Here is a 26659-nt window from a genome sequence, read left to right on the forward strand (position 1 = left end):
GGCACTGAAAATAAGGAAAAAAAAACTACTACTGAATAAAAGTGACAAAGAATGGAGAATCTGGTTTTCTTTTTCTTTTTAATCTACCTCTTTAAGAAAATACTTTGTGTCATAGCTTTGGGTGCAGTGAAATGAAATGAGGTTCCATTGTTTTATGGGTATTTTTGTTAATTATTTTTAATAAGTGTTCTTTTACATGGAGGAGGTGAGGTATTGGTTTTGTATGAACATGTTTTGACTATATATTGATATTACTAAGGATATCATGATCTATACATGCTACTAGAGATTTTTTTTTTTACAGTAGTTATAAGGGTATTGGATACATTGTATCTACACTTAGTTCATTATCTGTTAATGAAACTGTTGTAAATGGGAACCAAATTTGTAGAACTTCATTTTTAAAGACTTTACAGTGCTTAATTTCATTTTTGCATTACTAAATACTAAGTCAAAGTCTTAAACTTTTTAAACAAGTTAAAACTTTTTTTATCAGTCATAAACCGTTAACATAAAACTATCCTCAAGTGATTTACATAGATAAAATTGACACTGCACTAAATTTTTTTTTTTGTATTTTACTGCTATCAAATCTGAATGAAATGTACTTTGTCATAGATGTTTTTCTTTTATTTTTGGTTTTCCAAAGCTATTAATGTTAAAGACAAACTTTAAAGGCACAGTGTTCCAAAAGTGCTTAATGGATTCCAACAGCTGCCTCAAATAAAAATTTAGTAATATGTATATGACTACATTTTCCCTAAATGGTGATACCTTATCCAAAGATGAAGAGTACCCCTATTTTTAATAGGTAGAATGAACCTTTGTGTCAATCTTGCAGAAGCTTTAATGGAGAAAGAATGACCTTTATTTTTAAAAGATAAATGAGTAGGCATTTATATTAGAAAATGGTAGTATGTTTTGGTTGAGCAGTCATATACAGCCTTGAGTTTTAGAGGACTCTGAGTGCTTCTTATTTGTCCACTACCTTATTGTTCTCTTCTCACCAATGAAAAATGATTAAAGAATTCCACCGTTATTCCCTCTACACTTATACAGATATTATGTCTTGTAAGTTAACATTTTTAGCACACAGGAGAAATTATATGTAATAAAATTACTGTATCTTTTGGACTTAACAAATTTGAATTTGTATTTAAACACCTTGATTATATGTCTGATAATTCTTAAAATAATGGCACTTTTACTAATTTATTTGGGGATCTTGGGTACATTCATAATTTGTGTTTTTCTTCATGCTTGACTTGGAAGTGGGCTACTCCCCTGCCATGAGCAGACACTGATACTCTCTTTCTCTCTGATCAGGCAGTTTTCCAGAAGATCTTTTTGGGAGATTGTTTCCCTAAAGTTTGGGTGTAGGTATTGAAATAACACCATCGAACAGCTCTTGGAAATTGTTCTTTCATTTAGCAGTAGCTCTGATGATTCTCATCCATGACACTAAGGGTTAGTTTTATATATTTAAGAGAGAAGCATTGCTTCTATATAGGAATATAAAGGAATGCTATTATAAATTATTGTAACAATATTCTCAAGTATCAATTTTTAATTTCTTTGGTGTAGCAAACTATAAGTCCAGCCACTCATGGTCGTGGTTAATCTTTTATAGAATAAACTTAGTCTTGTCAAGTTGCTTGTGTTCTCCTATTCTCTTGACACCTACAAATATATACGTATTCTGTCCCTCTGTCTTAACCTGTTTGTTTGAAAAATTATGGTAGGAAAAAGAACTTTCATTCTGTTAATCTCTTGATCTTTATTTAGTGGCTGGGAAATAGTTATATAAATCTGTATCTGTATAAACTCATGTTTATATAACTTAACTCTTGGATATTAAGCTTTCTTCTGTGAAGCCCTGAGACTTTTTGGAAGAGAAAAGTACATTCACACAGTCTTTTTCCTTTCAAATTGAGGATTAAAAAAAAAAAAAAAAAAACCTTCAATGTGAGAATTATTCTGTTCACAGACATTCCTAAGGAAAACTAAAAATAATAAAACTGAGGTTCTTTTAGTTTGTAACAGTATTTATACAAGTAACGTGTTTATTCTTGGAAAATTATTTGTGAAAGCTAAACAGTTACTGATAAAAGTATTTTAGTGAAATTTAAACCATTACCTTGTTGGGGAACACTGCTTCAGCATCTTCTCTCTGCCACATAAAAATTCAAGGGGAGATAGTAATGTGCACTTCTGGAAGAACAAAGCCAAGCCCAACCACTACCCCCCAAAAAAGAAAGAAAAGACAGGTATATGCTAGGTAATCAAGAATCAAGTCAATTTTACTGTAGTATTTGAGAGCACTACTATTTTAGATATTTATCTGTTGAGATGGTTGATAATTAAAGCTTTGTGTGTGTGTGAGAGAGACCATGGTTAAAAGAGGTTTTCTATACACCCCTCCTCTCCAGAAAGCCTTGGAAACTCGTTCCGCTTCATCTTGTAACTGCGCATATAAGGTCAAGACATTATGTCTCATTCTTTGGTATTAATCAAAAGCTTAGAGAATTTGCAAAGTCTTGAGGTTCTCAGATGCTGGTTTTAAGTGTAATGGTAAATTGAGTTTTGTCTCCTTGACATGTTATTGCATAATGATATTGAACTTTGTGACCTACTGTGTAAGAAAGGAACGCCCACCTTGCAGGCTTAAAGTTAATACGTATGAAACGGCCCACCTTAGCACGTACCTATAAAAAGGAAGGCACTACAAAATTTAGTTTCCTGCAAAAGGAGGAATTTGGCAAACATAATTAAACTGGCCTAAAGGGAGAAAGCTAGTATTTATTTACCTTTTTAAAATGTTCTACACTTACATGAACAGCAGCCAGTTATTTGAGGACTTTCCCACTAGGGGACACCAGTTAAGCCTTGACCAACACAATTTTTGTATTTTTGAGAATGAATGCATAAATGAGATTCTGTTTCTATATTGAAAGAGCTTCATTATTAGAAACCAAATTGGGAACCAGATAAAGGGGAAGTCCGAAGTGTATTTATGCCCAAATAAAACCGCTATTCATGATCCTGGAGTGAGTGACGGAGGGGGAACCCAAATATCAACTATGCTGTCGTGGTCATACCTTATGGGAGAAGTAGCAAAAATGAAACTGGAAGAGAATTATGAACTGCCCTTTCAGTCATAGATTACTCAGTCTGCCCCCTTCCCCTTGCAAAATCAGATCCTTATGTACCATGTTAGCTTTCTCCTTTACAAGGAGACCAGGAATTTCATGTTGCACGTTTATGCTGATTAAACTCTTGGAATGTCTAAATTCCTTTTAAAAAAAGGTAACTTCTGCCTTCTGAATACATGTTCTTCAGATAGACCAAAAAAAGAAAAAATACCCCAGCAGTTAATCATGCAGAGAAAACTCCCATTCACATTTGTATGAATTTCTTTTGTTCTCTCTCTTCTGGGCATACTTTAAGCCAGATTTCCCCTCTGCATAGCCTCATAATCTGTGGCTGATCCTTTATTTATTTAACTAGTGCCTGTTATCAAGATTGGTTTTTATTTTCATTTTTGCAAGTGGAAGTATTGGAATAGCGACCACACATACCAGCCTTGGTGTGTAAGATTTTTAGGATACATTCCTAGAACTGTAATTACTGTATTTAAAGGATATGGGTGTATTTAAGATTTGGTACATATTGTCAAGTTTCTGTTCCAAAAATGGAAGTTCCATCACAAATACACCCCTATCTTCACACTCTGAATAATGAACAAAAACCTCGTGTTTTATCTTGGTCAATCAGAAAAAGTCAAAAATGGTAACCCAATTTGTGTTTACATATTTCTAGTCAGATATTATTTTCTATAATCTGGATACCAGACTTTATCACATGTGCTTTATAAATATTTTCTCCAGTATGAGGCTTGTCTTTTCACAGCTTTTTGAAGAGCAGAAATTCTTAATTTTCACAGAAGTCCACTTTTTCAACTTTTTCTTTAATGGGTTATGCTTTTGGTGTCATATCTAAGAAATCTGCCTAACTTAATGTGACAAAAATTTTTAATATTTTTAGAAGCTTAATAGTTTTCAGTTTTTATATTTACGTCTGATTTGAGTTGGTTTTTGTATTTGTTTACATATAAAAATTATATATGTACCATATATAGATTGAGGTTCATTTTTCTTTGCACCTTTGTTGAAAATCAGTTGACACAGCATTAGTCTATTTCTGAACTATTCCATTAGTTTATACGTCTGAGCTTTCACCCATACTACATTGCGTGATCACTGTAGCTTTGCATAAGTAATGCAACTATGTTCTTTTTGAAAACTGTTTTGCTAATTTTAGTTCCTTTGCCTTGCTATGTACATTTTAGGATCAGCCTGTTGATAAGAACAAAACCACCTGCTTGGATTTTGATAATGATTGCATTGAATCCATAGACCAGTTCAGGGAGAGTGGACGTCTTAATATTTGTCCTCCAATCCATGAATGCAGCATGTTGCTCCATTTATATAGGTCTTTATTTCTTTTATCAGTGTTTTTAGATTTTAGCATACAGATCTTGCACATATATTGTTAGTACTTTATGGGTTTTTTTGTGTGTGCTTTTGTAAATGGTACTTTAAAAATTTTCAATTTCCAAAATGTTCATTGCTAATATCTAGAAATACGATTGATTTTTGTATTTTGACCTTGTATCCTGACACCTTGCCAGATTCACTTATGTAGATTTTTTAAAAGTTTTCTACGTAGTCATGTCTGCAGATTATTATTATTTATAATAAATGTTTTATTTTTTTCCAGTCTTTCCAGTTTTCCTTTCCAACGCCTTTTATTTCTTTTTCTTGTCTTGCTGCACTGGTTAGACTTTCCAGTATGATGGTGAAAGGAGTGGTGATATCAGACACATCCTTGCCTTGTCACCAATATTAGGGGGCAAGCATGCAGTCTTTTACCATTAAGTGTATCAGTTGTAGATTTTTGTAGATGGTCTTTATCAGGTTGAGGAAATTCCCTTTTACTCCTAGTTTTCTGAGAGTTCTTAATCATGAATGTATGTTGGATTTTGTCAGATGTTTTTTCTGCATCTATTAAAATGATCATTCTTCATAATGTTGACATGGTGAATTACACTGATTTTTAATTGTGGAACCAGTATTTTTGCTTCAGGGTTCATGAGAGATATTGATCTATAGTTTCCTTACTTTTTAATGTCATTGGTCAGTGTGATACTGACCTCATAAAATGTTTCTCTCCTCACCTATATTATTGAAGATTGTAGGTAGAATTCATATAATTTCTTCCTTAAATGTTGGGTAGAATTCACCAGTGATGCCACTTGGGCCTCCTTATTGAAAGGTTGTTATCTGAATTCAATTGTTTTGAAGACATAAAATTACACAAATTATCTATCACTTCTTAAATGAGTTTTGGCAGTTTGCCCTTCAAGGAAACTGTCCATTTCACCTAAGCTGTCACATTTATGAGCACAGTTATTCATAACATTCTCTTATCCTTTGTCTTAGTCTGCTCAGACTACTTTAACAAAATACCATAAACTGGGTTTTCATTTATGATTTCATAGTCAAACCAAAGAGTTATTTATGGTTAGAAAGTCCTTGTCCAACTTAAAATGAGAAAAAGTTATTTTATGTTCATTATTATGTTTGATGGTTTTATTATGAATCATTTTATTCCTTCATTGTATTTTCATTTCTATTAGTGATGTTCTAATTCTGAACTCCATTAAGGTTATAAGAGGTAAACATTGTTATAGGTGAAGTATTCACTCCAAAATACCAAATAATGTGCCCCATTAGCATTAATTAATCTTGATCTATATACATCAATAAAGAATTACTTTATTGCTTAAAGGGACCTCAAATGTCATTAAACCAAACTCCTCATTTGAAAGATGACACAATATAAAATTGTTCTGTCAAGGGTCACATTAGCTGTGAGTCACTCTACAAAGAGAACTGTAATATATGTCCCTTTTGAGAATTGAAATGTATTATTATTTTATTATTCTCTGAATCTCTCAGCAGAGTCCGCGGAATGAAGCACCATAATTTGAAGTTTTGCAAGTGACATTTTGCTTCCTCACAGTATCTTTGAAAATGTTAATTTATTAGCCCCAAACTAGATCAAACTCTTGCTGCACACAGTTTACTTAGTAACGCCTGAAAGGATCCCCTGATCAGGTTATGTAGTTGTTACCTTAAGTGGCAAAGAACAAGGGGGTTAGGATGTGGGGTAACGCCACACCTGGAACCCTGCCAGTCTAAGAAAATACTATAAAGTTCTTTCCTCCTCTTAGCCTCCCTTCACTCTCAACTGGCAGCAAATGATGACCGATCCTGCAGAAAAGTTGATTTGCTCACTGGATGAGAAGGCCTCTCAACAGCTCATTCTTCAATTTATTCTACCATGTTTACTGACTTCTCTTCCTTCTGAAACCACTAAGTTTACACCTCTTCTGCTTTAGAATTAGGGCCAAAACAAGGCAAAATTATTTGTAATTGGGTATGACATGGAACTCGTACTCAATATAATTAATAATTACAAAATAGTTTGCAGAGTACATCATGGTTTATGTAGCGCTCTTAGAAACATCCCATTTGATCCCTACTACATCCCTGAGATAGTGAGAGAGGATTACTGTCCCTATTCGACCCTTGATCAGGCTCAGAGAGGACGTGACTCGCCCAGCATCTCACCACTGGTAAGCCTGGACACGGGACCCAGTTTTTCTTACTCCAGGTCCCATGGTTTTTTGTGCTACATTACACACAATGCCTCTCTGAGGTTAAAGACATCTGTATTTTTACTTAATTTCCACTTTATAATGGTAATGATGATGATGATAATTGCACTGTACTAAGGATTTTACATAATTTTCTCAGAGTAACCTGCCTAGAGCTACACAGCTAGTAAATACTACCCAGTTGGTCATCTCCAGAGCCCACAGTCTTACCACTACTTTAGACTGCCAGTAAAGAAAAAAAAAAGTCCATCCACAGTTCTACCTCTCAGAGATCATTTGTTTTGCTTTCATATATACAAAACATAGAGTGCTATTCATACTGTTCTGTAAACTATTTTCACATTATGGCCCACACTTTCCCATCACTGATAAACATTTTCATTTTTAATGACTGCATTACAAGGATATACCATTGTGTATTAAACTGACTTTATTGGCCACATCTAGATTTTTTTTCTAAATTTTTTGTTGCTAATAATGCTGCAATGACTATCCACGTACAGACTCTTTGATTATTTTGTTAGGCCAATTTCCTGAAAGTGAAAGTTCTAGATCAATAGACCACATTTAAAATTTGGATACACAGTACCCACCAGAAAGGGTGTAGACAAAGCTTTGTTAGTGTGATAAGCTTAAGATCCTAATTTATTTTTGTTTGTTTCTTTTGGCCCTGCACCGCGTGGCTTGTGGGATCTTAGTTCCCCCACCAGGGATTGAACCCAGGCCCTTAGCAGTGAAAGCTCGGATTCTTAACCACTGGACCTCCAGGGAATTCCCTTAAGATCCTAATTTAGATATCAATATTACAGGTGCCAAAGCAGTTCCCAAAATTGGGGATCAGTACGTCCATTTCCTGACTGATTTATATCATTTGGTCCTTATTTTCCCAAAAGCAATAACACTGCAGAGTTCTCGAACTCGATGAAACTTCAGGGATCAAGGCAAAATATTTTCTGCAGATACAACTGTGGCTCTTTCTCCTGACAGGAAAGTAAAACTATAATTTGAGAGAAATCATTTCCTGGATTAATGCACAGGCAGCCAGCATTTTTTTTTTTTTTTTGAGCATTTGAAAGGAAACCAATCCTTTCCTACAACTCAAATGCTAAATAATTACACCTCATAGACTAAACTTCGTATAGCCCCGTAACTAATAGGTAGGAACTCTGATTAGTAAAAAGTTCTGAAGGAAGGGTGCCTGGCAGTGCAGCTGGTGTGTCCAGGTGGGATCTCTGTAAATCCGGGTAAAGAAGAATCTGGCCCAACCAGAGCCATTTTTCTAGACAGGGCCTTGGAGGTCAAGAAACTAGATTACAATCGGAATACACTGGCCACTTCATTCACATGTGTGTGAAAATGAAAAGGGAGCATAGTAGCGGTGAGTCTGTACTTTGCAGTCAAGTGGTTCTGGGTTCGAGTACTAGCTCTATCACTGTCATCTTGTGTATGGTACTTTGCAAGTGTCTCAGTTTTCTTATTTGTAAAATAGTAATAATACCTAACTTGTAAGATTATTGAGAGAACTAAACAGGAAATGATCTATATGAGGTACCTATAAAGCCTGGCTCACATTAAGTACACAGTAACTTTCGCTGCTGTTGTAAATGTCTGACACCACCTTCTAGCTGATGTATTAGCTAACTGGGTGTGGATGAAGGCAACGTGTATACATCCACTACGTACAGTGTAGTATCTACAAACTCTTAGGCATCTGGACCCAGCGTGACTCCTACGTAATACACAAGTGTCCCCTCGTGGTAAATAACATGTCTGATGGTACAGACTCACCTTCAGGCCTCCCCCCAAAGTGGGGCCGGCTAGACCACATGTCCTGCCCCCCTAACTAGGAACTCACTTGCATGTGGCTTTTCTCACCATGATACATATGGGAGAGGGACATTTACCAGGGCAGTTGGGAGTAACTCAGGTTTTACTCAGTAATGCACTTTGCCGTAACTGAAACCTGCTTCCCTACATCAAGGAAACCCTAATGCAGTTTACGCAGTCCTGGAGAGCCGGCCGTTGTCTCTCGTGCCCTTCTCCTCCTCAAGTGCTCTTGTCTGTGCTCTCTGCTCCCGTTCTCAGGCCTCCTTCCTGTGCTCTGAGCGCGCCAAGTTTCTGATCATCACAAGGCTGCCCCGTTATGTCTCAGTTCAAATGTCTACTCCTCAGAGAGTTTTCTGCGGACTAAATCTAGTCCACATGCTTCAGTCAGTCTTCATCACCAACCCCTGACCTTCTATTTTCTTCTTGGTGCTTGTTACTATCTGAAGTTATTTCAATCACACACGTGATAATTACCTGTCTCACTACTGAGATAGGAAGCTACAATAAAGAGGCTTTCTTTCTTTTTTTTTTTTTTTAATATTTATTTATTTACTTATTTGGCCGGTCAGGGTCTTAGTTGAGGCCTGCAGGCATGTGGGATCTAGTTCCCTGATCAAGGATCGAACCCGGGCCCCCTGCACTGGGAGCACAGAGTCTAAACCACTGGACCACCAGGGAAGTCCCAAGAAGCTTTCTTAACTGCAGTGATCTGGATGCCAAAACATGCCTGGCACCTGATAGGTGCTCAAAGAATATTTTATTGAATGATTGAGTGAATACATCCTGGCTTTTTGATTAGTCCTCTATAACCTTGCTGAAGCTACTCAATGTATCTAAGCTTTAGATTCCTCACTGGTAAAATGATACTGATAATGATACTTAAACTCACAGGGTGTGATGAGGATCAACTGAAGTAATTTACGTGGCACACTTTCTGGCATTAAACAGTAGCTATTATGATGTTGGCATATTTAATGATGATGTGATATCTTGTAATGTATTTATTAAAGGAAATTTTCATTGGATATAGATTCTTGGTAGACTTTGTGCTTTCAGCACTTTTAAGAAATTCCAATACTTTCTGCCTTCCATAGTTCCCAATGAGGAGTTTGCTGTTTTCTTATCTTTGTCTGTCTGTAAGTCATGTGTCGTTTTTTAGCTATTGCTTTTAAGATTTTCTCTTTATCACTTTTTTTTTTGGCCACACAATTATGATGTGCCTTGGTATGATTTCCTTCATCATTTTCCCGTTTAGGGAAACTACAAAAGAACTGTAGGACAACTACAAAAGGTGTAACATACACAGCTTATAACAGAAGGAGAAAAAAGCAGAAAAAGGAAAAAAAGAAATATTTGAAAAAAATAATGACTAAGAGTTTTCCCCTAAATTAACATCAAATACCAAATCACTAATACAAAAAACGCAGAACACCAAGCAGGATAAAAGCAAAACAAAACAGGGACTTCCCTGGTAGTCTAGTGATAAGAATCCACCTTCCAATGCAGGGGCCGGGGGTTCAATCCCTGGTCAGGGAACTAAGATCCCACATGCCACGATGCAACTAAGCCCGCGTGCTGCAACTACAAACCCCACGCACTCTGGAACCTGCGTGCCACAACTAGAGAGAAGCTCGCAGGCCACAACAAAAGATCCCGCATGCCACAACAAAGACCCAATGCAGCCAAAAATAAATAAACTTGAATAAAATTTAAAAAGCAAAACAAAATAAAATGACACCAAAGCATATTGTTTTCAAAGTACAGAAAATCAAAGATAAAGAAAAAAATTCTTAAGAAGCTAAAGAAAAAAACACCTTATCTACAGAGGAACAAAGATAAGAATTACAAGTGACGTCTCCTCTGAAATCATGAAAGCAAGAAGAGAGTAAATTATTTAAAATGTTGAGAGAAAAAAAATCTAGAATTCTGTATACTGTGAAATTATTCTTCAAAAATGAAAGAAAAATAAAGATTTTCTCAAACAAAAATTGAGGAAATTTGTTCCAGTAGACCTGCCTTGCAAGAAATGTTTTTCTTGAGAAAGAAAATGATATAGGTCAGAAACTCGGATCTACAGAAAAACAGGAAAAGCATTGGAGAAGGAATAACTGAAGGTGAAATAAAAAGGTATTTTTCTTATTCTTAACTGACTTAACAGATAACAGTTTGTTCAAAATAATAATAATAGCAACGATGTATATATGCTCACATGTAAGTGAAATAAATGACAACAATAATACTAGAGAAGGGACTTCCCTGGTCGCACAGTGGTTAAGAATCCGCCTGCCGGGGCTTCCCTGGTGGCGCAGTGGTTGAGAGTCTGCCTGCCAATGCAGGGGACACGGGTTCGAGCCCTGGCCCAGGAAGATCCCACATGTCATGGAGCGACTGGGCCCGTGTGCCACAATTACTGAGACTGCGCGTCTGGAGCCTGTGCTCTGCAACAAGAGAGGCCACGATAGTGAGAGGCCCACGCACTGCGATGAAGAGTGGCCCCCGCTTGCCACAACTAGAGTAAGCCCTAGCACAGAAACGAAGACCCAACACAGCCATAAATAAATAAAAATAAATTAATTAAAAAAAAAAAAAAGAATCCGCCTGCCAATGCAGGGGACATGGGTTCGAGCCCTGGTCCGGGTAGATCTCACGTGCCATGGAGCAACTAAGCCCGTGTGCTACATCTACTGAGCCTGCGCTCTAGAGCCCGTGCTCTGCAACAAGAGAAGCCACCGCAATGAGAAGCTCATGCACTGCAACAAAGAGCAGCCCCTGCTCGCTGTAACTAGAGAAAGCCCATGTGCAGCAACGAAGACCCGACACAGCCCTAAATAAATAAATAAATAAATAAATAAATAAATACTAGAGAAGGGATGGAGGAATTAGGATTATTTTGTTATTATAAGTTGCTCACACTACCTGGGAAGCAGTACAGTGTTATTTGAAAGTAGATCTGAATTCGTTGTAAATGTATATTGTAAACTCTAGGGCAACCAGTGAAAAAAGAGGGAAAAAAGTATAAATGATATGCTAAGAAAGGAGAGAAAATGGAATCATATAAAATGTCCAATAAAATTACATAAGACAGGAAAAGAGTGGAAGACAAAAATAGGAAGAACCTGGGCAAAAAACAAAAAACAGTAACAAGCAACAGCAATAATAAAGAATGAAATCATGCCATTTGCCACAACATGGATGTATCTTGAAGGCATTATGCTAACTGAAATAAGTCAGACAGAGAAAGACAATTACCATATGATCTTTTATGTAGAATCAAATAAATAAATAAATAAATAAAACCAAGCTCATAGATACAGGGAAGAGATTGGTGGTCACCAGAGGCACAATACAGGGGTAGAAGAAATGGGTAAACTGTTTTTATTTAGTTAGTGTAAATAAACTGAATAAAAAGAAAAGAAAAAAAAAGAAAATGGTGATAAATGTGGTAAATATTAATCCAACTATGTCAATAATCACTTTGAACATAAACGGCCTAAATGTGCCAATTAAAAGACAGAGATTGTCAGAGTGAATCAAAAAACACCACCCACCTACATGTTACCTACAAAAAAGTTTATTTTAAACAGAAAAACAAACATAGATTAAAAGTAAAGGAATGAGGACTTCCCTGGTGGCGCAGAGGTTAAGAATCTGCCTGCCAACGCAGGGGACGTGTGTTCGAGCCCTGGTCCAGGAAGATCCCACATGCTGTGCAGCAACTAAGCCCGTGCGCCACAACTACTGAGCCTGTGCTCTAGAGCCCGTGAGCCACAACTACTGAGCCCACTCTCCTAGAGCCCGTGCTCCGCAACAAGAAAAGCCACCGCAATGAGAAACCCCTGCACTGCAATGAAGAGTAGCCCCCGCTTGTTGCAACTAAAGAAAGCCTGTGTGCAGCAACAAAGACCCAACACAGCCAAAAATAATTAATTAATTAATTTTAAAAAAAGCTTTTTATTTTACAGCTAGAACTGCAAGGAGAAATAGATGAATCCATTATTATGGTCAGAGACTTCAACACACCTCTGTAAGAAATGGACAGATTAGACTAGCAGAAAACCATTAAAGACATAGTGGGAATCAACAGCACCATTGTTCAACTGGATATAACGGACATCTATAAACTACTTCATGCAAAACCACAGAATACACATTTTTCTCAAATTCACATGAAACATTCACCAAGCTAAATTACATTCTGGCCCTAAAACATACCTTTACAAATTTAAAAGAATAGAAGTCATATAATAACTGCTCTCAGTCCACAGTGGAATTAAACTAGCATTCAATAACAGAAAGAAGCTGGAAAATCACAAAAGACTCAGAGATTAAACAACACACTTCTAAATAACACACAGGTCAACAAATAAATCTCAAGAGAAATATAAAAATATTTGACCTAAATGAAAATTAAAGCATAAGTAATCACAATCTGTGGAAGGCAGTGAAAGCAATGCTTTAGAGACATTTATACTATTGAATGCATGTATTAAAATAAGAAGAAAGATCTAAAATAAATAATCTAAGGTCCCATCTTAGGAAACTAGAAAAAGAAGAACAAATTAAGTCAAAACAACACAGAAGAAAATAAGTATTAAAAACTAAAAGAAAAATCAATGAAATAGAAAACAGAAAATTGATAGAAAAAAATAAAAGAAACAAAGAGCTGGTTCTTTTCAAAGATCAATAAAATCAATCAACCATTCAGTAGGCTAATTAAGAATAAAAGAGAATGGACACAAATTATTAATATAAGAAATGAACAGGGGGGCTTCCCTGGTGGCGCAGTGGTTGAGAGTCTGCCTGCCAATGCAGGGGACATGGGTTCGAGCCCTGGTCTGGGAGGATCCCACATGCCGCAGAGCAACTAGGCCCGTGAGCCACAACTACTGAGCCTGCGCGTCTGGAGCCTGTGCTCGGCAACAAGAGAGGCCGCGATAGTGAGAGGCCCGCGCACCGCAATGAAGAGTGGCCCCCGCACCGCGATGAAGAGTGGCCCCCGCTTGCCACAACTAGAGAAAGCCCTCGCACAGAAACGAAGACCCAACACAGCCAAAAATAAATAAATTTTTTTAAAAAATTAAAAAAAAAAAAAAAGAATGTAAGCTTTCCCCACTTGGATTCTTGAGGACAGAAATTTAAAAGAAAAAAAAAATGAACAGGAGAACATCAATACAGATCCCATGAACATTAAAAGGAAAATAAAGGAATGCTATGAATAACTTTCTACTTACAAATTTGACAATCTACACGAAATGGATGAATTTCTTGAAAGATAAGATGTGCAAAAACTCACACCAGAATCGACAGGCCATTTAAATAGGCCTATATCTATTAATGAAATTGAATTAATAATCAAAAATCTTCCAAAACATAAAGCACTAGGCCACGATGGGTTCACTGGTGAATTATAACAACCATTTAATGAAGAAATCATATTAATTCTCTAGAATCTGTTTCAGAGGATAGAAGCAGAGAGGATTCTTCTTAATGCACTCCATGAGACCAGCATACCCTAATACCAAATACCAAACTTGGGGTACCAAATACCAAAGTCAGACTAAGACATTATAAGAAAACTGTAAACCAATATCTCCCATGAACATAAACTTAAAAATCCTCAAAAGATATTAGCAAATCAAATCCAACAATGTATTAAAAAAAGTATATACCACAACTAAGTGGGACTTATCCCAGGTATGCAAGGCCGGTTCACATTAGAAAATCAATTAATGTAAACCATCACATCAATAGGCTAAAGAAGAAAAATGAATCTAGACACAGACTTTACATCCTTCACAAAAATTAGCTCAAAATAGATCACAGATCTAAATGTAAAACATAAAACTATAAAACTGGAAGATGACATAGGAAAAAAATCTAGAAGACCTTGCTTTTGGCAATGACTTTTTCATTGCAACACCAAGGGCACAATCTGTGAAAGAAATAATTGATAAGGTAAACTTCATTAAAATAAAAAACTTCAGCTCTTTGAAAGACACTGGCAAGAGAAAGAAAAGACAATTTACAGACTGGGAGAAGATATTTGTAAAAGACATATCTCATAAAGGACTGTTCTGCAAAATATACAAAGAAGAAAACAAATGATCTGATTTTTTTTAAATGGGCCAAAGACCTTAACAGACACCTTCCCAAAGAAAATACAGAAAGAAGTAAACTGTCACTATTTGCAGATGACAGACACTGCATGGAGAAAAACCTAAAATCTCCACCAAAAAGCTATTGGAGAACTAATAAATGAATTCACAAAGTTGCAGGATACAAGCTTAATATACAGAAATCTGTTGCTTTTCTGTACACTAATAACTATTAGAAAGAGAAAGCAAGAAAATAATCCTATTTAAATCTCATAAAAAATAAAATAAAATAACTAGGAATAAACTTAACTACTGAGGTGAAACAGCTATACTCTGAAAACCATAAAATACTGATGAAGGAAACTGAAGATGGTACAAAGATGGAAAGATATCCTGTGTTCTTGGATTAAAATAATTAATATTTTTTTAAATGTCCATACTACCCAAAGCAATCTGCAGATTTAATGCAATCCCTATCAAAATACCCATGACATTTTTCACAGACCTAGAACAACTAATCCTAAAATCTATATGGAACCACAAAAGACCCTAAATTGCCAAAACAGTCTTAAGAAAAAAAGAACAAAGCTGGAGGTATCATGCTCTCTGACTTCAGACTATACTACAAACCTACAGTAATCAAAACAGCATGGTACTGGCATAAAAACAGACAAATAGATAAAAGGAACAGAACAGAGAGCCCAGAAATAAACCCACATACTTATGCTCAATTAATCTATGACAAAGGAGGCAAGAATATAAAATTGAGAAAAGACAGTCTCTTCAATAAGTGGTGCCAGGAAAACAGGACAGCTACATGTAAAAGAATGAAATTAGCGCATTTCCTCACATCGTATATAAAAAACAAAAAAAATGGAGAGGATTGGTTCAAGATGGTGGAGTAGAAGGATGTGCTCTCATTCCCTCTTGCAAGAAGACCAGAATCACAACTAACTGCTGAACAATCATCGACAGGAAGAAACTGGAACTCATCAAAAAAGATACCCCACACCCAAAGACAAAGGAGAAGCCACAATGAGATGGTAGGAGGGGCGCAAACACAATAAAATCAAATCCCATAACTGCTGGGTGGGTGACACACAAACTGGAGAACACTTATACCACAGAAGTCCACCCACTGGAGTGAAGGTTCTGAGCCCCACATCAGGCTTCCCAATCTGGGTGTCCGGCAACGGGAGGACGAATTCCTAGAGAATCAGATTCTGAAGGCTAGCGGGATTTGATTGCAGGACTTTGACAGAACTGGGGGAAACAGAGACTCCACTCTTGCAGGGCACACACAAAGTAGTGTGCGCACTGGGACCCAGGGGAAGGAGCAGTGACACCATAGGAGACTGAACCAGACCTACCTGCTAGTGCTGGAGGGTCTCCTGCAGAGGCAGGGGGTGGCTGTGTCTCACTGTGAGGACAAGGACACTGGCAGCAGAAGTTCTGGGAAGTACTCCTTGGCGTGAGCCCTCTCAGAGACTGCCATGAGCCCCACCAAAGAGCCCAGGTAGGCTCCAATATTGGGTCGCCTCAGGTCAAACAATCAACAAGGAGGGAACCAAGCCCCACCCATCAGCAGACAAGTGGATTAAGGTTTTACTGAGCTCTGCCCACCAAAGCAACAGCAAGCTCTACCCACCACCAGTGCCTCCCATCAGGAAACTTGCAAAAGCCTCTTAGATAGCCTCATCCACCAGAGGGCAGAGAGCAGAAGCAGGAAGAACTACAATCCTGCAGCCTGTGGAACAAAAACCACATTCACAGAAAGATAGACAACATGAAAAGGCAAAGGGCTATGCACCAGATGAAGGAACACGATAAAACCCCAGAAAAACAACTAAATGAAGTGGAGATAGGAAACCTTCCAGAAAAAGAATTCAGAAGAATGATAGTGAAGATGATCCAGGACCTCAGAAACAGAATGGAGGCAAAGATCGAGAAGACGCAAGGAATGTTTAACGAAGATCTAGAAGAATTAAAGAACAAACAGAGATGAACAACACAATAACTGAAATGAAAAATACACTAGAAGGAATCAATAGCAGAATAACTGAGGCAGAAGAACGGATAAGTGACCTGGAAGACGGAATGGTGGAATTCACTGCTGCGGAACAGAATAAAGAAAAAAAGAATGAAAAGAAATGAAGACAGCCTAAGAGACCTCTGGGACAACATTAAACGCAACAACATTTGCATTACAGGGGTCCCAGAAGGAGAAGAGAGAGAGGAAGGACCCAAGAAAATATTTGAAGAGATTATAGTCGAAAACTTCCCTAACATGGGAAAGGAAAGAGTCACCCAAGTCCAGGAAGTGCAGAGAGTCCCATACAGGATAAACCCAAGGAAAAACACACCTAGACACATAGTAATCAAACTGGCAAAAATTAAAGACAAAGAAAAATTATTGAAAGCAGCAAGGGAAAAATGACAAATAACATACAAGGGAACTCCCATAAGGTTAACAGCTGATTTCTCAGCAGAAACTCTACAAGCCAGAGGGAGTGGCATGATATAATTAAAGTGATGAAAGGGAAGAACCTACAACCAAGATTACTCTACCCCACAAGGATCTCATTCAGATTCCATGGAGAAATCAAAAGCTTTACAGACAAGCAAAAGCTAAGAGAATTCAGCACCATCAAACCAGCTCTACAACAAATGCTAAAGGAACTCCTCTAAGTGGGAAACACAAGAGAAGAAAAGGACCTACAAAAACAAACCCAAAACAGTTAAAAAAATGGTAATAGGAACATACATATCGATAATTACCTTAAACATGAATGGATTAAATGCTCCAACCAAAAGACTCAGGCTCGCTGAATGGATACAAAAACAAAACCCATATATATGCTGTCTACAAGAGACCCACTTCAGACCTAGGGACACATTCAGACTGAAAGTGAGGGGATGGAAGAAGATATTCTATGCAAATGGAAATCAAAAGAAAGCTGGAGTAGTAATACTCATATCAGATAAAATAGACTTTAAAATAAAGAATGTTACAAGAGACAAAGAAGGACACTACATAATGATCAAGGGATCAATCCAAGAAGAAGATAGAGCAATTATAAATATATATGCACCCAACATAGAAGCACCTCAATACATAAGGCAACTGCTAACAGCTATAAAAGAGGAAATCGACAGTAACACAATAATAGTGGGGGACTTTAACACCTCACTTACACCAATGGACAGATCATCCAAACAGAAAATTAATAAGGAAACACAAGATTTAAATGACACAATAGACTAGATAGATTTAATTGATATTTATAGGACATTCCATCCAAAAAGAGCAGATTACACTTTCTTCTCAAGTGCACATGGAACATTCTCCAGAATAGATCATATCGTGGGTCACAAATCAAGCCTCAGTAAATTTAAGAAAATTGAAATCATATCAAGCATCTTCTCTGACCACAATGCTATGAGATTAGAAATGAATTACAGGGAAAAAAACGTAAAAAACACAAACACATGGAGGCTAAACAATACGTTACTAAATAACCAAGAGATCACTGAAGAAATCAAAGAGGAAATCAAAAAATACCTAGAGACAAATAATAATGAAAACACGACGATCCAAAACCTATGGGATGCAGAAAAAGCAGTTCTAAGAGGGAAGTTTATAGCTATACAAGCCTACCTCAAGAAACAAGAAAAATCTCAAATAAACAATCTAACCTTACACCTAAAGGAACTAGAGAAAGAAGAACAAACAAAACCCAAAGTTAGCAGAAGGAAAGAAATCATAAAGATCAGAGCAGAAATAAATGAAATAGAAACAAAGAAAACAATAGCAAAGATCAATAAAACTAAAAGCTGGTTCTTTGAGAAGATAAACAAAATTGATAAACCATTAGCCAGACTCATCAAGAAAAAGAAGAAGACTCAAATCAATAAAATTAGAAATGAAAAAGAAGTTACAACAGACACCACAGAAATACAAAGCATCCTAAGAGACTACTACAAGCAACTCTGTGCCAATAAAGTGGACAACCTGGAAGAAATGGACAAATTCGTAGAAGGTATAACCTTCCAAGACTGAACCAGGAAGAAATAGAAAATATGAACAGACCAATCACAAGTAATGAAATTGAAACTGTGATTAAAAATCTTCCCACAAACAAAAGTCCAGGACCAGATGGCTTCACAGGTGAATTCCATCAAACATTTAGAGAAGAGCTAACACCCATTCTTCTCAAACTCTTCCAAAAAATTGCACAGGAAGGAACACTCCCAAACTCATTCTATGAGGCCACCATCAACCTGATACCAAAACCAGACATAGATACTACAAAAAAAGAAAATTACAGACCAATATCACTGATGAATATAGATGCAAAAATCCTCAACAAAATACTAGCAAACAGAATCCAACAACACATTAAAAGGATCATACACCATGATCAAGTGGGATTTATCCCAGGGATGAAAGGATTCTTCAATATATGCAAATCAATCAATGTGATACACCATATTAACAAATTGAAGACTAAAAATCATATGATCATCTCAGTAGATGCAGAAAAAGCTTTTGACAAAATTCAACACCCATTTATGATAAAAACTCTCCAGAAAGCGGGCATAGAGGGAAACTACCTCAACATAATAAAGGCCATATATGACAAACCCACAGCCAACATCATTCTCAATGGTGAAAAACTGAAAGCATTTCCTCTAAGATCAGGAACAAGAGAAGGATGTCCACTCTTGCCACTATTATTCAACATAGTTTTGGAAGTCCTAGCCATGGCAGAGAAGAAAAATAAATAAAAGGAATAAAAATTGGAAAAGAAGAAGTAAAACTGTCACTGTTTGCAGATGACATGATACTATGCATAGAGAATCCTAAAGATGCCACCAGAAAAGTACTAGAACTAATCAATGAATTTGGTAAAGTTGCAGGACACAAAATTAACGCACAGAAATTTGTTGCATGCCTATACACTAATGATGAAAAATCTGAAAGAGAAATTAAGGAAACACTCCCATTTACTACTGCAACAAAAAGAATAAAATACCTAGGAATAAACCTACCTAAGCAGACAAAAGACCTGTATGCAGAAAATTATAAGACCTACCTATGCAGACAAAAGACCTGTATGCAGAAGACTATAAGACACTGTTGAAAGAAATTAAAGATGATATCAACAGATGTAGAGATATCCCATGTTCTTGGATTGGAAGAATCAATATTGTGAAAATGGCTGTACTACCCAAAGCAATCTACAGATTCAATGCAATCCCTATCAAATTACCAATGGCATTTTTTACAGAACTAAAACAAAAATCTTAAAATTTGTATGGAGACACAAAAGACCCCGAATAGCCAAAGCAGTCTTGAGGGAAAAAAAAGGAGCTGGAGGAATCAGATTCCCTAACTTCAGACTATACTACAAAGCTACAGTAATCAAGACAGTATGGTACTGGCACAAAAACAGAAATATAGATCAATGGAACAGGATAGAAAGCCCACAGATAAACCCACGCACCTATGGTCAACTAATCTATGACAAAGGAGGCAAGGATATACAATGCAGAAAAGACAGTCTCTTCAATAAGTGGTGCTGAGAAAACCGGACAGCTACATGTAAAAGAATGAAATTAGAATGCTCCCTAACACCATACACAAAAATAAACTCAAAATGGATTAAACACCTAAATGTAAGACCAGACACTATAAAACTCTTAAATGTAAGACCGGACACTATAAAACATAGGAAGAACACTCTTTGACATAAATCACAGCAAGATCTTTTTTGATCCACCTCCTAGAGTAATGGAAATAAAAACAAAAATAAACAAATGGGACCTAATGAAACTTAAAAGCTTTTGCAAAGCAAAGGAAACTACAAACAAGACGAAAAGACAACCCTCAGAATGGGAAAAAATATTCGCAAATGAATCAACGGACAAAGGATTAATCTCCAAAATATATAAACAGCTCATGCAGCTCAATATTAAAAAAACAAACACCCCAATCCAAAAATGGGCAGAAGACCTAAATAGACATTTCTCCAAAGAGGACATACAGATGGCAAAGAAGCACATGAAAAGCTGCTCAATGTCACTATTAGAGAAATGCAAATCAAAACTACAATGAGGTATCACCTCACACCAGTTAGAATGGGCATCATCAGAAAATCTACAAACAACAAATGCTGGAAAGGGTGTGGAGAAAAGGGAACCCTCCTGCACTGTTGGTAGGAATGTAAATTAATACAGCCACTATGGAGAACAGTATGGAGGTTCCTTAAAAAACTAAAAATAGAATTACCATATGACCCAGCAATCCCACTACTGGGCATATACCCAGAGAAAACCGTAATTCAAAAAGACACATGCACCCCAATGTTCATTGCAGCACTATTTACAATAGCCAAGTCATGGAAGCAACCTAAATGCCCATCGACAGACGAATGAATAAAGAAGAATTGGTACATATATACAATGGAATATTACTCAGTCATAAAAAGGAACGAAATTGGGTCATTTGTAGAAACGTGGATGAGTCTAGAGACTGTCATACAGAGTGAAGTAAGTCAGAAAGAGAAAACAAATATCGCATATTAACGCATATATGTGGAACCTAGAAAAATGGTACAGATGAACCGGTTTGCAGGGCAGAAATTGAGACACAGATGTAGAGAACAAATGTATGGACACCAAGGGGGGAAAGTGGCAGGGGGATGGGGGTCGTGTGATGAATTGGGAGATTGGGATTGACATGTATACACTGATGTGTATAAAACGGATGACTAATAAGAACCTGCTGTATAAAAAAATAAAAGAAAATTCAAAAAAAAACCCAAAAAATGGATTAAAGACCTAGATGTAAGACTAGAAATCATACAACTCCTAGAAGAAAACATAGGCAGAACACTATTTGACATAAATGGTAGCAATATTTTTTTGGACCTGTCTCCTAAGGCAAAAGAAACAAAGCAAATTAAACAAATGGTACCTAATTAAGCTTAAAAGTTTTTTCACAGCAAAGGAAATCATAGACAAAACAAAAAGACAACCTCCTGAATGGGAGAAAATATTTGCAAATGACATGACCAATAAGGGGTTAATATCCAAAATACATAAACAGCTCATACAACTTAGCATCAAAAAACAAACAAAAAACCAAACAACCTAATTAAAAAATGGGCAGAAGACCTGAATAGACATTTTTTCCAAAGAAGATATACAGATGGCCAACAGGCACGTGAAAAAGTGCTCAACATTGCTAATCATCAGAGAAGTGCAAATCAAAACCACAGTGAGATATCACCTCACACCTATCAAAATGGCTGTCATCAAAAAGTCTACAAAGAACAAATGTTGGCAAGGATGTAGAGAAAAGGGAACCCTAGTACACTGTCAGTGGGATTGTAAATTGGTGCAGCCACTACTGAAAACAATATGAAGTTTCCTCAAAAAACAGAAAATAGAACTACTGTATGATCCAGTAATTCTACTCCTGGGTATGTATCTGAAGAAAACGAAAACACTAATTTGCAAAGATACATGACCCCAATGTTCACAGTAGAATTACTTACAATAGCCAAGATATGGAAGCAGCCTAAGTGTTCATCAATAGATGAATGGATAAAGAATATGTAATATACACACATATATTACTCAGCCATAAAAAAGAATGAAATTCTGCCATTCGCAACAGTGTGGATGGACCTAGAGAGTATTTATGCTTAGTGAAATAAGTCAGACAGAGAAAGACAAATACTGTATGTTATATTACTGTATGTTATCACTTATATGTGGAATCTAAAAGATAAAACAAACGAATTTCTGAAGAGATGATTTCTCATCAGAAACTACAGAGGTGGGCTTCCCTGGTGGCGCAGTGGTTGAGAGTGTGCCTGCCGGTGCGGGGGACGCGGGTTCGAGCCCTGGTCTGGGAGGATCCCACGTGCCATGGAGCGGCTGGGCCTGTGGGCCACAATTGCTGAGCCTGCGCGTCTGGAGCCTGTGCTCCGCAACAAGAGAGGCCGTGATAGTGGGAGGCTCGCTCACCGCGATGAAGAGTGACCCCCGCTTGCCGCAACTAGAGAAAGCCCTCGCACAGAAACGAAGACCCAGCACAGCCAAAAATAAATAAATAAATAAATAAAATTAAAACAAGTTACTTTAGAATTTTTTTAAAAAAAAAAGATTGCTTTGGCTATTCAGGGTCTTTTGTGTTTCCATTTAGAAAAAAGAAAAAAAAAAAAAAGAAACTACAGAGGTAAGAAGATAGTAGGAAAATACATTTAAAGTGCTGAAAGAAAGAACTACCAACCAAGAATTCTATATCTGGCAAAACTATCCTTCAAAAATGAAGATGGAATCAAGACATTCCCAACTAAGGAATGAGGGAGTTCATCACTAGTAGACTTTCAGTACATGAAATGCTTAAAAAAAAAAAATCCTCAGGCTGAAACGAAAGGATACTAGACTGTAACTCAAAGACTTAAGAACCCCGGTAAAGGTAAGTACATAGGTAAACATAAAACCATTGTTACCGTGGTTTTGGTCTGTTAACTCCTCTTTTTGTTTCCTATATGATTTAAAAGAATAATGCATAAAATAATAATTATAAGTCTAGGTTAAAGGGCATACAACGTATCAAGACATAATTTGCAGCAATAACATCATAAAAGGGAGCGAAGCTATACAGGAACAGAGTTTTTCTATGTCAGTGAAGCTATGTCGGTATCAATTCCAACTTCACTTGACCCTTCAACAACATGGGGGTTATGGGCACGGTTGAAAATCCACGTATAACTTTACAATGGGCCCCCTGTATCTGAGGTTCCACCCCTGTGGATTCAACCAACCACGGATCATGTATTATTATAGTCGTGCTTATTGAAAAAAAAAAAAAAACACATACAAATAGACCCGTGTAGTTCAATCCCATGTTGTTCAAGGGTCAACTGTACATTGCTATAAACTTAGGATGCTAAATGTAACTTAACCTTCAGGGTAACCATTGAGAAATTATAATTTGTTGCCATATAATTCTTCACATTATTCTCTTACTCATAGTTCTGTCAAGTCGGTAGTAAGGTCCCCACTTTCACTTTTGATTCTAGCTATTTGCTTCTTCTCTTTTTCTTGTTAGTCTAGCTAAAGGCTGGTCAATTCTGTTGATATTTTCAAAAAGCCAACTTTTGGTTTTGTTGATTCTCTCTGTCATTTTACTATTTGCCTATTATGTTTATCTCTGCTATAATATTTATTATTTATTTCCTTCTGCTAGCCTTTGGTTTAGTTTGGTCTTTTTTCAGCTCCTTAACTCATAAAGTTAGGCTATGGACATGCAGGTAAATATTAAGACAGAACATGATCTTCTAAAAACGTGGGTAGGAGAGGGAAAGGAGGAAGAAGGGGCATTATACTAATTTCACTATTGTTCCTTTCTGAGCATTAAATGAAACCATCTAAAGAAATGGCCGAATTATATAAATATACAGTTATAAAGGTTACTAATTGAACAAAAATTAAAATTTCTAGGTTATACAATGAAATACATTGGAAAAAAAATAGGGCCATAGTGAAAGATATTTTAAGATATTAATTGGAAAGCACGATGTAAAATAACAATATTAAATCCAAATACATGTAAACTATCAATAAATGTAAATGTGTTAAACTGCCCTATTAAAAGAAAAAGAAATTCTGATTACATCCTAATGCAAAGACTACTTTTCTGCAGTTATCAGGTGATACACCTAATAGAAAGTGATTCAGAAAAGTAGGAAATTAAAAGAGTGGGTAGAAGTACATCAAAATGTTGCAACTGAACAAAAACAACAATAATAACAATAATAAAAACCAGAATCATGATTTCAATAACAGACAAGGTTGGCCTGAGGACAAAATTATGACCAATTCATAATGATAAAGACACAGTTATGAGCATCTATGCATCAAATAATGAAGCCTCAACGACAAAAGAGATAGAAGAAATAGAAACATATCAGGAGTGGGAAATGTTAATTGACCTCTTGAAATCCATAAGACATAGAGGGGGGGAAATATAAAAAGCTTAAATGACATTATTATTAAGGTAGTACAACAGATACATCAAACCTGCTGCCCTGAACACAGAAACCATACCTTCTTTTCAAATACTCATCGAACATTCCCCAAAAGGAACGATGTATTACACTTCAAAGAAAACCTAAGAAAAATCTCCAAACTAGAAATAGTACAGAAACATACTCTGACCAGGGAAAAATTCTTAAATACCCAAATAAAGAAAGAATGAATGAAATAAGCATCAAATGTAAGAAGTTAGGAAAAATGAGACATAACTAATGAGCATAGGGTTTCTTTTGGGGGTGACAAAAGTCCAAAATTAGACTGTGGTGATGGCTGCACAACTCTGTGAATATAACAAAAATAGTGAACTGTGAACTTTAAATGGATTAATTGTATAGTATGTGAATTATATCTCAATTAAGCTGATAAAAAAGGATTTAAGAATCATACAATTAGGAAGAAGGAACTGGGTTTAAAAGAGCCAATAAAATAGATTAACCGTTAGGTAATATAATCATAAGAAAATAAAGTCCAAATAACACAACATAAGAAATAAAGGTAACATCCTACAGAAACAGAGCTACCCGCTCCCGCAAAAAAAAAAAACCCCACTAGGTCTGGATGTTTCCTTAAGGGAAACAGAAAAGTAATTTCAATTTTACCTACTTAAGAACATAGAAAAGGAAACTTTCTATGTTTTTTTAAAAAATGAGTATAAGATTATACTAAAACTCAAAAAAAGTTTATGAAATGTTTAAGATCTTTTTAAAGAACACCTTTTAAAATTTTTAATAAAAATAGAATAAGGAGGGATATGTCTGAATGGAAGACAATTTTGTATGTCAGTTATCCCCCCAAAATTCATCTGAAGAGTAATTAAACAGTCAAAGAAAAATTTTAAACAAACTTTCTCTAATAGTTATCTAATAGAGCTACTGTAGAGAAACCTGAAATGAACTCCCATTTTTGTGGGAATTTAGAATGTGCTAAGGGTGCAATTTCAAATCAGGGTGGAAAGGACGACTTAAAAATTAATAAATACTGTTGGGTCAATTGGGAAGAATTGAAGTTAAGCAATTTACGCATACAAGAATAAGTTTCAGATGGATTAGGGGTATAAATATAAAAATTAAACCTATAAGAAAATTAGAAAAAAATTTTAGGGAGTAGATTCAAAATCAAGGTGTGAGGGTATTCCCAAGTCATATAAAAGTAATAGATCTCATTGCCTGAAAATTTTAACTTCAGCAAAGTGAAACAAGGTTAAAAGACAAATGAGAAAAATAGATGTCACACATAAATGAAACCAAGGAAACGACAAAAACATGGAGAGAGGAAGTAGGTGGAGCGTTTAGGAACATAGTTTACTGTCACCCACGTAAACGAAACATGGCTTGCCATGTCAAGTCCCAGAAATGGGTTAAGTGATGGGATGTGGGTGATTATTTTCTTCTCTATGTTTTCCTGAAATTTTCCTTTTTTTAAAGTAATGATTGCGTGTTGTTTGTAATTAATTTTTTTAAAAAATTGTTTAACAACGAAAAAGTCTGGCCTGCCTTACATTGTTCACTGGCGTGTCAGTGTTCCACCAGCTTTATTTTAGATTTATGACGGGGAGGCACGGGGACTTTTGCTTACTTTGTGTTACCACGATACCTATTACAGACTGAGTCCTTACAGATATTAAAAAAGAAATGCTCACGGATTGGATAAAATAACGTTGGTCCTGTAGGTGTGGGAGACCTGCGTGCCAGCACCTGAGGGCCTTGCACTTCCTCATTACACACGTCTCCCCATCCTCTACCCCACTTACAGCCGCATACCTCACTCCATCCGGCCGGTACAAATGACACGCAGGAATTCATTCCTGGCGCGCGCGTCAGCGTGACTCCCGCGTCTCCACGTCTGTCGCTCGCCTGGGAACGCCCCCGCCCCGCCCCGTCGC

General features: G+C 36.5%; 2 long non-coding RNA genes across 2 annotated transcripts in view; both read right to left on the minus strand.

Moving 5' to 3' along the window:
* Positions 1-26659, minus strand: part of LOC309664125 — a 764383-nt gene that overhangs the window by 91185 nt on the left and 646539 nt on the right. The window lies entirely within an intron of this gene.
* LOC309664111 lies at positions 172-26648 on the minus strand. The gene is made up of 2 exons (XR_014265624.1): positions 26538-26648; positions 172-11007 (listed from the first exon to the last, which is right to left on the minus strand). It is a non-coding gene; the product is annotated as an uncharacterized lncRNA (long non-coding RNA).

The sequence above is a fragment of the Balaenoptera physalus genome (assembly GCF_965194825.1).
Source record: "Balaenoptera physalus genome assembly, chromosome: 7".
In the NCBI taxonomy this organism is placed as follows: Eukaryota; Metazoa; Chordata; class Mammalia; order Artiodactyla; family Balaenopteridae; genus Balaenoptera; species Balaenoptera physalus.